The following is a 16930-nucleotide window of genomic DNA, read 5'->3' as shown; positions in this document are numbered from 1 at the left end:
CCAATTCACCATCTATAATCTGTCTCTGACTTGTTAAGCCCAGTAAAAATTAGTAGGTCTTAAATTTGGGATTAATTAAAAAAATGTCATACGTTAGCTTAATAAAAGAAAATCCGCCAAAGAAGTATTAATATTAGGATTTTTTGTCATTTAACACCTTAAAAAAACTAGTTTTTGTAATTTAACACCTTACTTAATTTTTATTATATTTAAACACCTTAAAAAACTATTTTTTTTAAAATCGACACCCCTTAACGTTTTCCATAAGAAAAAACATTAGTTTTTAACCATGATATAGCTCCCAAAGTATAATTTGATGGTAGAAGGAGTTGTTTACCACCAAATCATGCCTTGGGAACTTTAGCATAGTTAAAAACTAACGTTTTTTTCTAACCAAAATCGTGAAGTGGTGTGGATTTCTAAATTTTTTTTGTTTTGTAAGTTGTTTAAAAACAATAAAAATTAAGTAAGGTGTTAACTTACAAAAACTGATCTATTTAAGGTGTTAAATGACAAAAAAATCCTTAATATTATCAAATTTTACAAATGTAGACGAGAAATGTCATTCACACAATCCGACCTATTTCGCGAAAACTCTTTCTCTCCTCCCCATCTTCCACAGCGCAGCCCAGCCCTCTGCCCTCACCGATAGGCGACACCGCGACAATCCCAGCCGGCCGGCCCACATGTCCCCCACGGCCTCACCGTCACCGCGCCGCGCGCTCACTACGACAAGCTGAAAGGTCCTCCCCTCACCATTCACGAATCACGAGTGCTTAGTTTCTTGAGTAGGAGTACTTATGAAAGCTGAAATTAATTTCTTGCTCATGATTCATTGTGTGCTTAGTTTAATTGTTTTAATTCATGTGTTGTAATGTTGTATGAGTATGTTTTAATAATTCAATTTCTTCTTCTTGAGTTATTGTTATTTGTTAACAGTGGATTATTAGTTATTTAGCTCATGAGTGCTTAATAATCTGTTCTTTAACTTTCTGTTCATGAGTGGAATTCGAACCAAACGAAAACCCTCACTGTTGTTCGCATTTGATTCACTAAATTGTCTTTCAATCATGACATTATGTTACTAATCCAACCCCAATAAATTATCTTTCATTTATGACATTATGTCATTAAATTATCTCCAACTATGAAGGTACTGGAGGCTGGATCAATGTGCTTATTTATTCTTGTGAGGTTGGTGAAAAATCCAGTGTTACATTGACATAATGTGCAACCTTTCCTTTATCTGCTTTTCGAAATCAATTTTAGTGATCATTGACAAAAACGACTTAGCTTTGCAGTTTTAAGTTCAATTCTTGCTAGACGATTGATTATCTAGCACTCGAATTCGACTGTTATACTGTCGGTTAAATCTGATCAGTTGTGTAAGACAAATTTCTTATGCTTCTTTTGGGCAGAATGTACCGGAAAGTTGAGCTAACTTCTTGAATTTCTTGCTGATATATTTAGTAATTGTGATGGACAGTTAAATGTGTATCCCCTCAGCACTCTTTTGGTAAAATGTAACTGGAGAAGTCTGTAAAGTGTTTTAAATTTGCTTGGCAATGAGTAAAAAACTTAGTGAGTGTATATCATTGAGTGTCTAGAGCAGAAATTAAAGGAAGAAGAAAGAGATTTAGAATGATTTTATGAAATTACAGAAATTTAAAGAATAGATTATCAAGTACTCATGAGTTTGTTTTGATTTTTCAATTTCTTGTTGTTGTTATTTGTTAACGGGGGAACGGGGGATGGGGATTATTATTTCTTATTGTTTTTGTTGTTGTTGTTGTTGTTGTTTGTTTGTTTTTTAATAGGCGTAGTAACTCTAAACAATATTGAGGAGTAACACTAAACAATATGCGAAGTAACTAAAAACAATATCAAGCAATAACTCTAAACAATAGGCGTAGTAACTCTAAAATCTAAACAATATCGAGGAGTAACACTAAATAAAAAGGAAAAATCTTTTGGTTAGCAGAGTTCGAACGCACAATTTCCTTGCAGAATGGAATGCATTTTTACCACTGATCTAAAAGGGACATGTTCTGTTACTCTTAACTCACATTTAGTTAATGGCCGTTAATCTCTGGGCCATCATGCTCCTTATTCATAGTGTGAACATGTCACATAGGACTACAGGAGACAGGCTGTTATTAATGTTTTTCCTAACGAAAATCGTTAATTGGTGTCGATTTCTAATTTTTTTTTTGTTTTTGTTTTTAAAGATGTTTAAATATAGTAAACAGTAGATTTTAGCCCGTGCGATGCACGGATTCTATTAAATTGTTAGGTTTAAATAAAACTTATATATATATATATATATATATATATATATATATATATATATATATATATATATAAAATTAATAAAAATTTCTACGTGACAATTAATTATTTATCTATGTGGCACTCGACTTTTTTAGTTCAAAATTAATTTTGAATTCTTATTTTTCATTGGAGAAAACCATTATATTTTCTACGTGGCGCTCTAATATTGGATTAATGTTTGATTTAAATTGAATTTTATTTATTTTATTTTAGATTAGTGTTTGATTTTGGATGAATTTTATTTTAGATTTATTTTTTAATTTTTAGAGTGTTTGAATTTAGATGCAGTTGTATATATCTACGTGGCACCTAATTATCTACGTGGCAATCGATTTTTTTAATTCAAAAATAAATTAGAAATCTTATTTTTCATTGGCCGAAACCATTAGTAATCCTAGGTGGCGCTCTAATTTCTCAGCAAATATGCCTCCTTTATATATATATATATATATATATATATATATATATATATATATATATAGAGGAAGGCTCATGTGAGAACACCTCCTTTATGTGAGAACACTCTCCTATGTGAGAATAAATCTTGACCTTTGGATCGTTTCTAATCTAATAGCCAAAAATCAAGGGATTACTAATGGCATTTTTGTAAATTTGTTCAAGATATACCCAGCCCATATCCTTCACTTTTCACGTTTATTTCTTTCTCTCTCTAACTTATGTTTTCTCAATCTCCCTGTTTTCTCTCCTCTCTCTTTTCTTTTGCCGCCATTACTGGACCTTAATCAAGGTCAAATTCATCTACAATTTGCTTCAGAATTCAATTATATTCTCGAATACATTCATCAAATTTCTTATTCCAAGGTATTTTATCAATTTTCGTTCATTTTTGCAATTCTGATTTGTGTATTTTGCTTGATAATTTTTCAATTTTTGACCTAGTTTTGGTTGTCGATTTTGATTTCATTATTATCAAATTGCAATTATCTAATTGTTGATTACCGAATTGCTTATTCATGATTTGTTGAATTTGTGACCTGCTTTTTTATTTTCAATTTCGCGAGTTGTTTTTGATTACTGGATTGTTGAATTCATAATTGATTTGTTTTGTTTTTGATATTCTGATTTGTTTTCTATTTTGATTTTTGATTTTTGTTTTGGATTTGTTTTTGTTTTTGATTTTTTTATTATCGAATGGTTCATGACAATTCGTTTTCTTAATTTATGTGTTCAAATTCGTATTTAATCATGTGTGTGTTTCATGCTTTTTGATTTACGGATCAGTACTCTTTCTCTGTGAGCAATGTCATCGGAAGTTCATCATAGTTCGTCCTCATCATTGACGGAATCGAGTGAGTTTTCTTATTAATGTGTCTGATGTTTAACGTTCTGAATAATCGCTTTAAATGTTCTGCATTTGTAACCCAATGTTCTATGTACACATTATACATGTTCTGAATTGTTTTATTTATTTATTATTTCTCGATTTTGTTGTGAATAATGAACAATATGCAAGTTGTAAATTGTTTTTGATGTTCTGAATTATTGCATTACATCTTATGCATAATCGTTTAAATTTTCTGAGTAATACTCATGTTTTTTAATAATTGCTTCTAGTGTTCTGTATAGTTGTCTCTATTTTCCTGTGACACTGTTTCTGCTGTTCTGAATTATTGCTTTACATGTTCTGCATTTTTAACCCAATGTTCTATAGAAACATTATATATGTTCTGATTTGTTTTTTCTTATTCTTTTCTAGATTTTGTTGTGAATAATGAACGATATGCAAGTTGTTCTAATTCAAATGTAGTTGTTACTCCTGAAGTAATTTCTATATTAAGTCCTGGAGGAACGAGAGAATGAATTTCGTGTTGAAATAACAAGAATTAGTGATTGTGTTGTAGAAATGAGCTAGCGAACACACAACTCAATATGCGTACGCCCGACTGCATTTATAAGTCCTACCTATATTTCTATCCAGTTCGAAAAACCTAAATCTCAGCTTCGCAGTGGTCCTTCGTTACATTCCAATTGTAAGGTGTATACTTCTAACTTCCATGTCGAGATTGTGTGTGTGTGTTTGTGTGTGTGCGCGCGCGTGTGTGTGCGCGTGGGTGTGTGTGTGTGCGTGCTATTGACTCTCCCATCTTTGAGCTAGTTTTTGGGTTTGGTTGTATGGGAAGACCTATATCAGTTGGTTTAGTAGCTAGACAACACCTCCTCCAGTAGTCATGCTTGGTTGAGGCCAACAAGGTCCAACACAAGGTCTACTCATGAGTGCCCTTCGATGGTAGATTATAGTGGAAGCAACATATGAGATTTGAGTCCCCCGTCAATCTTACTTGGAGAGAAGCGTGTGTTTGATGGGGGTCTTATATAGACGTGTAGACTTTCCCACCCTCAAGCTAGCTTTTGTGATTGCAATGCCCAAGATACTTATATTGTTCTCTATATAGAATTTAATTTACTTGATAATTGATGAAACTTCCTTGCAAATATTAGAGGTTAAAAATGGCATAACTTTTTTAGAACATAATGGCTTTTTTTAGAACACAAGGAACAATATTAGATCATAAGTAAAAAAGATTAGAATATTAGAGTTTTCTCTTTTTGACCTTAGGTGCTATTGATGTCGTATATGAGGGAACTGTTCTTGGTTCTATTGATCTTGTAACGCATTTCTAAACTAGTACCTCCCTATTTTGGATTTTATATTCTACTTAGAAGAAGGATTAGTTTATTACATTGCTCATTGTGATAACTAAAATCATGCAGGTCCCTTGGTGGTAACCTATGCTATAAACATGGGGCCTCGCTTGATTCCACAACTATCACCAACAGATTTCAGAAACCTGGTTTCACAAGGTATAGCTCAGTATGATCATGAGGGTAGCTGCAGGAACGACAATGAGGCAACAACTAAATTAGCACCCGAACTGTCGGAACTGGTGGCAGAAGTTGGGAGAATGTTATCAGAGTTTAAGAATGTCGAGTTCTTAAGCAAGTTACAAGGTAAAAAAAGGGACTGAAATATTCCGGAAATACAAGCAGGAATTAGATGACATAAAGACAGATCCAAACATAAACATATACAATGTAGTAGTTCGAACAGACTTGGTTTGGTTTAGATCCCGATTTCGAGTTAGGACTGCCAATTTGGAGCGGATATGGTGAAGGTAGGATGAGTTCTTCATTCAGGAATTTGGTTATCTTGATGTTATTAATCCCTATGCATGAGAATATTCAAGTTATGTTAATATTGGATGAAAATGAGATGAATTGTTTGCAGGTTGATCCTAAGCTTCTTAAGTTTTCTTCCCTTGTTGCTGGTAGATCGTCCAATTGATGCTCGGTCGCAATCGAATGTATTAAATACAACTTTATTACGAGTGTTTCTTTTGTTTATTAAGATTATTATAGATACAATTGAAAGTTATCATACAACTTTTGGGTTTGGGGATCATCTATGTTTCATCTTGTGTCCGATCTTCCTTTAATTCTTACACATCACTCCTCATATTACTCCTATTCGTATTTTCTGAAATAATCTTCTTCAAAACAATAGCTACACAAATTAGAACATGACGTATCATAAGTTAGAACATGATGTACATCTTTTCATAACATGAAAGACATCATACAATATTTATTTTTCTAAAATGTTATAATCTCATGATCAAAAAACATAAGCGTATGTCCTAAAAGTGAGTTAACTTTAGAAATTAAAAATAAGTGAGAGCAATATTTATTTATAATGCTTTAAAGTTCAGAACATATGCTACATTATGTAGAACAAATGTGCAACTTTTTAGAACATGGACTAAGAAGGACATTAAAATATTTTTGACTCATTAAGTAAGCTAGTGAGCCTTTGACTTTCAATTCTACATGTTTGACTTTTTAAGCTCGATTAGCTGAATAAGCTCAAATTAATTTACTCGTGGTAGAAACATCGTAAACAAGTTGACTTTAGAAATAAAAAGTGAAAATACTCTTTATTTATATCTAAAGGTTATGTTTAACGTTTAGAACATATGTCACACTATTTAGAACAAAAGTTCAATTTCTCAGAACATGGGCGAAAGACTTTAAAATATTTTTAAAGTGAGAATATTCACGGTCAGAACTCATTAGTTATGTCAATAATAAACCTACGAAAAATATATTCGTCAAATAATTAAGCAAAGCTCGATTAACTACATGTTAGACTCGTTAAGCTCAAATTAGGTTTAAGAACAAATTACTCCTATGTGGTAGAAACATCATAACTTAGTTAAATTTAGAAATTAAAAAGTGAAATCATTCTATATTTACATCTAAACATTATAATTTAAAGTTTAGAACATACATGACAATATTTAGAACAAAAGTTCAACTTTTTAGAACATGGACTAAGAATTACTTACCTTTGTTATAAACAAACAACCATAAAAAGAAAAATTTAATACACTTCTGAAATTTGATATCATAGAAAGAAAAAACTATAATTTAGATGACAATAAACTCAATTATGCAAGACCTGTGCTTTCTTATCATACTCCACCAATGAAGAATTATGTTGGTCATACATCTTGGCCATCTCATTCATGCTTCCCTGCCCCCTGGCTAGTTTCTCTAAAAACAACTGCCTTCAGTTCAAGTGTTAGATATTATGTTCTAAAAACCAAGGCTAATGTTCTATAACCAAGGCTAATGTTCTAAAAATTTATACATATGTTCTAAAGTAAGTAGAACAAATCCAAAACTAAATATAAGTGAATCAAAAGTAAAGAATCATCAAATAGAAGAAATAATTAATATCATAAATGGAATACAAAGAGTTGCCTATGTAGGATTCGAACCTACATCATTGTGCAAACGCACAAAGCTCTACCAGTTGAGCTAATAGACATTGTCCCAGAATATCAAGCATTGACGACCGTTACTTGCAACAACACCACACACACAAAACTGCTAGCAGTAGCCAAACATAGCAGAACAGTTGCCCAATATATAGTCAATAAAAGGAATCATACCACCCCAGACTGACCCAAAACATTAAAATAAATAGCATGCACCAGCAGCTATACAACCACTTAAGAACAACACCAATCTATGCAACTATATTAGCCCATGATTTTGCACATGAAAACACAGCATAGCTAACATGACCTGAATTGTGGTAGAAACAAGCTAAAAATCAGACCCAAAGCACATTCAGGAATATATTAGATACAAGAAGAGAACATTGGAACATAATTTTCTAGTTTTAGAACATATTGTTATGAATTTTAGAACATAAAATATCTAAAAATAATAGCTTCTCTACATGTAGAGAACAATATAAAATTATGTTCTAATAGGTGAAACTTAATGTTTTTAAAAGTGAGCCTTCATATTCTAAAGAATTGAGATGATGAAATATTACCCAATATTTGAAAGGATGTCAGCTAAGAGTGTTTTTTCGATAATTGGACAACAAATGGACTCCGACAATAGTGTTTGATCACTTTATAAACTAGTGATACGTAGTAAAAAATAATGTTCTATAAGGTGAAACTTAATGTTATAAAAAGAGAAGCTATATATGTTCTAACAATTGAAATTATATGTTCTAACAAGTGAAGCTATATGTTCTATACATTATTCCTATATGTTCTAATCAGTTAAGCTATATGTTCTAAGCAGTTAAGCTATATGTTCTACAAAGCAATGTACACTTCTTTAAGAAAGGCAATGGACTAAAAAAGTTATCCTTCCACTCTACCCAAACATGAGCCACAACTAGTATTAACCATTGCCAATATCCAAAAGATTGACACTATGAGCCACTAAATATATTTGTTCTAAACCGTGAACTTTCATTTTCTTAATTTAACCTTCATGTTCTAAAGTCATTATGCAATATAATATTAAGTGTAGTCCAGTCACTCCAGCTCAAACCTCCCCTACTCTAATAATGGTAAGTGTAGTCAAATAACATATATATCTACCAATATTACTTATGTTCTAATCATTAAACAATTTTGTTCTAAACAGTAAGCTTTCATGTTCTACATTCTTAACCTTCATGTTCTAAAGTATTGAGAGTATAAAATTTTACCAAATATTGCGCATGATGTCCTTTATAAGTGATGGAAGGACAATTTTCTTCGTTGTTTTGTGCATTTATTCTCATTTCCTCTGTTTAAGACTTCAGAACATATAACTATTACTCTTAGAACATCATAAAATATCGAAAATTAGAAGAAGAAAAAAAGAGTAAAATTCTCAATTCTCAAATTAATTCAAAAATTCAGAAATTAAATTCTTATAAAAAATACTTATCCTAATACACTAAAAAGTAGAGAATAGCCAACTTATCAGCTAGTTATAATCAATGTCCAACAACATCATAATGTAGCATAAGCCTTTTCCAATTTCCCTTATTAGGCTTAGAAGCATACTTTGAAAATCTATAAATCCCGACAAGTGTGGGCAGCTAACTATGCAAAGAAACATATATAGATGAAAGTCCATACCATATAGTTCGTATAAACCTTTAAAACATATGCAATAATGATAAGAACATTTGCAATAATAACTAGAACATATTCAATAATAATTAGAACATATGCTATTGTAATTAAAACATATACAATAATAATTAGAACATATGTAATGATACTTTAGTACATAAGCAAGATTAGGACTAGACTCTAAAACTTTAATATCTACTGAGTCCAGAACCAACCTATGGCATGAACCAACTGATTATGAGTTTGTCCATTAATTTCCAAACTTGAACTACCTCGGCTTAGAGGTTAACTGGAAACCGCCCTAACCGGGCTTATTCCTGTCCCATGGCAACCTCTAAAATCAACATATTATGACAAGCATTTCCTAACATAGAGTAGTAAAAATACTCGGCCATAATATCTCTTGTTCTGAAAAATGAGTTAGTTATTCAAAGCTGGAACTTTTTGTTCAAAGCTTATAAAAAACACTTTCAAAACAGAGAAACAGGCCAACAACTACATTTTCAATTCAACTATATGACACATTCCTAAACTGAGCTCTTGAAGCGCCTTCTAGTATACTGAATATTAGATGCAGGTCATGAAAGAACTTCTCTTATTGCATTTTACTCTATATGTGTCCCTGAGGCAATCAATGCACTGTTATACATCAATGTAGGACTTACAGAAACCTAAAGCTAAACTACACAACTACAGCCCCAAGGGAGCCTTTTGTGTCTCCAAATTCAATGTAACAAATGGAGAGGAACAAAAGTGAAATCTCTGAACCAGCAGTTACACTCAAAGCTCACAATAAGATAAGTTACGAAGCCACTTGTTACTAACCTATTCAATGAATGTGTAAAATTATAGTTCATAACACATGCACTTATTGTTCAGAACATATGCAAATATAGTTTAGAACATATGCAAATATAGTTCAGAACATATGCAATTACAGTGAACATAAAAATTCATAGCATATAACTACTAGTTTTAGAGCATCATAATATCGAAAAAATATCTTAAAATTCTCAAATTAATTCAGAAAATCAGAAATTAAATTCTTATCAAAAAATACTAAAAATTCATATCGGAACATCCACAATTGCAACAACGATCAAATATAAGGAACATAAAAATTCGCAAAATCGCTAGAAACATCCACAAATTCGCAGACCAAATAATTACAAAAATAAATTCCGAAAAATTCCGAAAATAATTACAAAAACTTCGCTAAAATTAAAGCATTGAATACTTACTCTCATGGTTCTTCTAGACATTTTGCTGGTTTTTAGTATTTTTTTTTGCCTGAAAATCAAAATTTAACAAAGATAACTTCAATTAATGTATAAAAACAAAGAAAGTAGTTCGAATTAGGTTAAAAATTTGTGTATTTTGTTTACCTTTGTCATTTGAATTGTTTTTCTGCTCTAGTCATCTTTAATTGAGCAAATAAGGTTAAAATTAGGGAAAATTGTAGAAGGAGAGAAGAAATATAGAACAATTGATGTCGAATTTACCTTACACCGACGAAGAAGGAGATTGATCAACTGTTGTTGGAGATTTGATGGCGGTTTTGTCGAGAGGAGAGAGAAAATGTCGAGAGAGAAAATGGCGAGTCGCGAGTTGTGAGATAGAGAAATTGAAGAGGGAGGTTTTAGAGAGAGAAAGTGAGTGGGGATTAATGAAAGAAACGTGGTTTTAATTGGGAGGGTGGATGGTTTTCTCATCCTTTAATCCTAGCCATTAGATTGAATCTAATCCTACGGATTAGATTCATTCTCATATATAATAGTATACTCACATAAGGACCTATTTTCACAGGATCCCCCCCCTATATATATATATATATATATATATATATATACATATATATATATATATATATATATATATATATATTAGATTAGATTAGATTAGTTTTTTTATTTTGGATTGAATTTCGTTTTAGATTTATTTTTTAATTATTATAGTGTTTGATTTTGGATAAAATTATATACGGAGTATAAGAAATATTAATAATTAATTAGTAAAAATATCTACGTGGCACCTAATTATTTATCTACGTGGCATTCAACTTTTTAATTCAAAAATAATTTTGAAGCCTTATTTTTTCATTGGCCAAAACCATTAGACTTCATACGTGGAGCTCTAATAATTAGATTAATGTTTGATTTTGGATTGGATTTTATTTTAGATTAGTGTTTGATTTTGGATGAATTTTACTATGGAAAATTTGTCACAAACCACCTTTTAAAATATATATTTTGCGAGAAACCACCTTATAAAAAAATTGTTGTGAAAAGAAACCCGATTTATAATTTATTTTGCGAAAGACCACCTTTGGCCGGTTTCCGACGGTTGACTTGAATTTTCAGCATTGACTACACCTGATTTTTGGAACATTTTTTTCCTTTTTTCCGTATTCTTCCTTCTCCTTCCTCAACCTTTCTCCTTATGTCTCCTCTGTTGCGGCTGTGTTCTACGACATTAACAATAATTCCATATTAAAAAAACCTCATTAAATCATTAATCCGTTACAATTATGCAAACCCCCTCATTCAACAATATATATATATATATATATATATATATATATATATATATATATATATATATATATATATATATATATATATATATATATATATATATATATATATATAAAATAAAAAATTCTACGTGACAATTAATTATTTATCTATGTGGCACTCGACTTTTTTAGTTCAAAATTAATTTTGAATTCTTATTTTTCATTGGAGAAAACCATTATATTTTCTACGTGGCGCTCTAATTGGATTAATGTTTGACTTTAAATTGAATTTTATTTATTTTATTTTAGATTAGTGTTTGATTTTAATTAATTAATAAAAATTTCTACGTGACAATTAATTATTTATCTATGTGGCACTCGACTTTTTTGGTTCAAAATTAATTTTGAATTCTTATTTTTTTATTGGCGAAAACCATTATATTTTCTACGTGGCGCTCTAATATTGGATTAATATTTGATTTTAAATTGAATATTATTTATTTTATTTTAGATTAGTGTTCGATTTTGGATGAATTTTATTTTAGATTTAGTTTTTAATTTTTAGAGTGTTTGAATTTAGATGGAGTTGTATATATCTACGTGGCACCTAATTATCTACGTGGAAATCAATTTTTTTAATTCAAAAATAAATTAGAAATCTTATTTTTCATTGCCCGAAACCATTAGTAAACCTAGGTGGCGCTCTAATTTCTCAGCAAATATGCCTCCTTTATATATATATATATATATATATATATATATATATATATATATATATATATATATATATATATATATATATATATATATATATATATATATATATTAGATTAGATTAGATTAGATTGGTTTTTTTTATTTTGGATTGAATTTCGTTTTAGATTTATTTTTTAATTATTATAGTGTTTGATTTTGGATGAAATTGTATACAGAGTATAAGAAATGTTAATAATTAATTAGTAAAAATATCTACGTGACACCTAATTATTTATCTACGTGGCATTCAACTTTTTAATTCAAAAATAATTTTGAAGCCTTATTTTTTCATTGGCCGAAACCATTAGACTTCATACGTGGAGCTCTAATAATTGGATTAATGTTTGATTTTGGATTGGATTTTATTTTAGATTAGTGTTTGATTTTGGATGAATTTTATCATGGAAAATTTGTCACAAACCACCTTTTAAAATATATATTTTGCGAGAAACCAGCTTATAAAAAAAAGTTGTGAAAAGAAACCCGATTTATAATTTATTTTGCGAAAGACCACCTTTGGCCGGTTTCCGGCGGTTGACTTGAATCTTCAGCATTGACTACACCTTATTTTTGGAACATTTTTTCCTTTTTTCCGTATTCTTCCTTCTCCTTCCTCAACCTTTCTCCTTATGTCTCCTCTGTTGCGGCTGTGTTCTACGACATTAACAATAATTCCATAATAAAAAACCTCATTAAATCATTAATCCGTTACAATTATGCAAACCCCCTCATTCAACAATATATATACTAGTCTTGTATGCACGCGATGCGTGCGAATATAAAAAAGCAAATTTAATCCCCTTAAGCAAACTTGCTATAAAATCAAGATCAAATTATCAATATTAACAAATAATACAAAAATTTCATAATTCTTTTGTTTTATCTTAAAAGAATTAGTTAACCAGCTTAGATGTCATCAAATGGATGAAAAGAAAAGGAAATGATTCCAACATTTAGTATCGAACCAAATCCTTGAAACCACAAAAATCAACAGGGTTGATTGTTTCAAAGAAAAATGTGTAATTATCATAGGAAAAGCTTCTCATTTCCACAACAGTTGTGGAAAGGTGACAAAAAAACAAAATGTAAATATGATTATACCATTACAATCAGCTTCACAAAATTGCCAGAAGTAGTTTATAGTTAGAAACTTAGAATAACTTTCCATTTTCAATCATCAACTAATTAGTACCCCGGAGTACTATTATGAATGGTAGAAGAAAGAATTAGTACTTCATCGGTTCATCCAACTCATAATCCTCTTTCTCCGCAGCATCCTTAAAACTACTTAGATCATTAGTTGTTGATAATTCAAGCAACCGTAAAGAGTTTTGGTGATCCCCAACTGAATCTTTCTTGTAATCCTCACTTTCCATCACCTCCTCAACAATCAAAACTTTGCTCTTGGAACCCTTGCACATGGAAAGTTTTCTTTATCTATAAAAAAAAAAAAAAAATTCTTTTTAGATTCACTTCCAAACAACATAAACATGTAATCAAATATAGCATTCATGACAACCCCTTGCCAGCAAAGTTAACATTCATTCTACTGAAAACCCAGCAAAAAGGCAACTAAGTAATTACTCATATCATCCATTCTCAACTAAATATATACTCCCTTCCTCCAGATTTTATTTTATAGTTACGCTAATAGTGAAATTATTAATAATTATTTATTATTTATTTGTTTTGGTTGATGGTAAATAGGTTAATGAAAATGGAGAAAACGGGGTGACAAAGTACTCGAACGGGCGGTAAACGACATCATCAAAGCTGAAAGTGAAGCAAGTAGGGGAACCAATATTGGTAGAACCAGCAGAAGACACACCAAAGGGTTTATACTTGCTGTCAAACTTAGACCAAAACATAGTTGTGATTGTCCGTACAATATATAGTTACAAGTCAGAAGAGAAAGGGAATGAGTTAGCATGGGAAGTCCTAAAAGAGGCTCTTTCAAAGGTGTTGGTGCATTACTACCCTTTGGCAGGACGACTTACTAATCAGTCCTCAAGGGAAGCTCATTGTAGACTACACCAATTTGCCAATAGTAAGCAACAACAACTAACCAAAGTTTGCAATTAATTACTTCATAAACTATAAATTTCATCACTCAAATCAACATAAACCAGTAAACAAACACTCAAATTAATCAAATAGAGAAAGAGAACCTCAAATTATTGACAATTTGTGAAAACAAATAACACCCATACTCCGTACCATACAGTAACAGCTAGTTTAGTTGGTAAGTCATAGAGTAATGGCTAAGAAGAGAATTTCAAGATGTCTATCCATGCTGTAAAGAGAAACAAATGTTGGTTAGAAAACTAAATACCTGAAAAATTCAGTTTAGTAGTAACAGATGAAGAATTTTCGCTCCCTGTTGTTTTCTGTATCCTTTGCTTTCCAATTGCATATCAAGCTTCCTCTTGACTGCTTCACTCTTTTCCTATGGTCCAAGGGAAAAAGAAATAGGATCGATGCAGATTCCACAACATACGATACCAATCAATACTGAACCGAAGCAAACAAAGCTAATTGTTTCATTAAGCAACAATAACTACTAATCCAAATAATTGATTGTTGCTGAGTTCCTAAAAATTCAAAATCAGTACATCATTAACAATTCTCCCATCATCATAATCATCATCTAATCATCAAATCATCTAATCACAAAGCAAAAAAGAGTCAATAATACTAACCCCTTCTTTCTGATCCAGACTCCACATTGCCGTCACTCGTCCTCGAACCCTGCATCGTCGAATCCCCACCCTGATTCTGATTAAAATTAGCTACAGAGTAATTCTAATCTCTATAAACTTCTGGTTTAGACTCTTTCACACCCTCTCTTGCTTCCTATTTTGGTAAAAAAAATCAAAAAATCAAAAAATCAAAAAACTTTCCCTAAATCAGACTCAACTCAAATCAGTTTATGATGCAGGTTCAACTTAAATCATAAATAACAGTAATAACAAAATTAAACAATATAATTAATTGCACTTAAATACTTATCCAACTGCACTTAGTAGTATTACATCTGACAAATTGTCACACCAAGTAAACCAATAAAGAATACTTTGACAAAGGCTGATTTTGGAGATAATGAGTACAAACCCAATTGAGCTCAAGCCAGGTGAGGGTTTGACAGTCAAGCAGATCTTGATCTGCGGAAAGTTTTTATGGGAACCTGAGTAAATTGGAGAATAATATTATGTTAATGAATATATTCTGGCGTTATCTTGCAAACCGAAAATCTAAACAACCAACATCATAACAAAGCCAGAAAAGCATATTATACCTGTTACATTTTCCTGGAGCCATTTCGAATTATCGGGCTAATGTGGCTATCCCACCACCAAGATTACATGTGTTTACTTTTCGTCATTTCTCACACCAAAAACTATCTGAATTTTCACAATGCACCTTTCAACTATAATTAGTGATCTTAGGTTAATTACAACTTAATTTAATCATCTCATCATGTTAACAAACACCAGAATTCCTCTTCAAAGTACCTGATCAATCAAATTAGTAAATTACTCCAATCCAAATCCCCAAATTTTCCAAAATTAATTTGGCACAGATGGTCAGACCCATGATTATTTCATTAAAAAGAAATGATCTCGAATTATTCAATTTCATCAAAGCAAGTACTATTTCAACCAAAATTAAGAGAACTAATGATATTAAAAACGATAATCAATTTAACAAAATTAAGAGAACTAATAAACTAATTGTTTTGGTTATTCAAATTTCATGTTCTTACTTCATCACCAGAAATATCGAATTTAAAATCAAACACGATAATCAATTTTTTCAAAGGAAAACATTGAAATTTTCATAACAAAGTATAGATTTTCCGAAGAAGCACACTGAAATTTGACTGAAGGCTTTCGAGGATGTTGAATTTACAGGGAGGAGTAAGAGAAGAATACCACTTCACCAAGGAATACACTCAATCAAAGACCTCTTGATCTTCGATGCAGAAAAGCTCTTATCTGATAGGTCAAATGAAACACCTGAAACATCAAAATTGAGAGAATTTAGTGACGGAAACGTAAAATAGGGTTTGAAATTGGGGTTTTTGGAGAGAGAATATACCTTTGACGAATTCGTTGACGTCAGAAAAGCGAAATTAGTCTCAAATCCGTCTCCAAAAGTTGCTTCACATCGAAATGCTTTCAAAATCTATGCTTTCAAAATAATAATCAAAATCAACAAAGGTTTCAATCAAAAAATTCAATCAAACAAAATTAAAGGGTTTCAATCAAACACTTTCAATAACGTAAGATACAGATTAAAAAACAGAGATTTGAGATTACAAAATTAAAGGGTTCCCAAAAATTAACGAATAGGAACAATCGAGTTGTAGCTTTGTAGAAGAATCGAAAGAATCTGGTTAGAGACCATTTCTTAGGAATTCAGCGGCTCAAATTTGGTGGAAGTGGATTAGTGGAAGAAGATCGAAGAAGATGAAGAGAAACGGAGGAGAAAACTGGAGGAAGGAGAGAGAAAACGGGATTGGGGGAGGATTAGGGACTTAGGGTAGGTCAGTAGGATCAGCAGTCAACACGATAAACAACTTAAGGAGGGTATGTTGGTCCTTTTGCTTGGGGACACGAAAAGTGAAGTTACCAAAACGCCCTCAGCTGTTCCTTTATATATATATATATATATATATATATTTTAATTAATAAAAATTTCTACGTGACAATTAATCTATATATTATACTAAAAGAGAGGAAATCAATGTGGTGATGACAAATGTCACTCATTGATTGGCCTCTCTTTTAATGTTAATTAATTAATTAATATATAATTTTTGTCACATTTAACTTATTGTATTTTATGGTAACAAGAACTAATATAGAAAAAT

General features: G+C 31.0%; 2 long non-coding RNA genes across 10 annotated transcripts; one reads left to right on the top strand and one right to left on the bottom strand.

Moving 5' to 3' along the window:
• The first annotated feature begins 539 nt into the window (after positions 1-539).
• On the top strand, positions 540-5755 carry LOC110793117 (uncharacterized). Of its 2 annotated transcripts, XR_008923274.1 has the most exons (4): positions 540-743; positions 3574-3641; positions 5065-5465; positions 5579-5755. It is a non-coding gene; the product is annotated as an uncharacterized lncRNA (long non-coding RNA). The 2 variants fall into 2 exon arrangements; XR_008923272.1 differs by having other exon boundaries at positions 5065-5583.
• Positions 5756-12982: 7227 nt separating this feature from the next.
• On the bottom strand, positions 12983-16612 carry LOC110793120 (uncharacterized). 8 transcript variants are annotated; one of them, XR_008923194.1, is made up of 7 exons: positions 16156-16612; positions 15967-16073; positions 15353-15458; positions 15169-15241; positions 14757-14910; positions 14390-14503; positions 12983-13494 (listed from the first exon to the last, which is right to left on the bottom strand). It is a non-coding gene; the product is annotated as an uncharacterized lncRNA (long non-coding RNA). The 8 variants fall into 8 exon arrangements; XR_008923199.1 differs by having other exon boundaries at positions 15990-16073; XR_008923177.1 differs by having other exon boundaries at positions 15353-16073; positions 16156-16247; positions 16377-16612.
• Between the last annotated feature and the right edge of the window lie 318 nt (positions 16613-16930).

Source organism: Spinacia oleracea, chromosome 1, assembly GCF_020520425.1.
Source record: "Spinacia oleracea cultivar Varoflay chromosome 1, BTI_SOV_V1, whole genome shotgun sequence".
NCBI lineage: Eukaryota > Viridiplantae > Streptophyta > Magnoliopsida > Caryophyllales > Amaranthaceae > Spinacia > Spinacia oleracea.
This window is presented reverse-complemented; position numbering and strand designations above follow the sequence as displayed.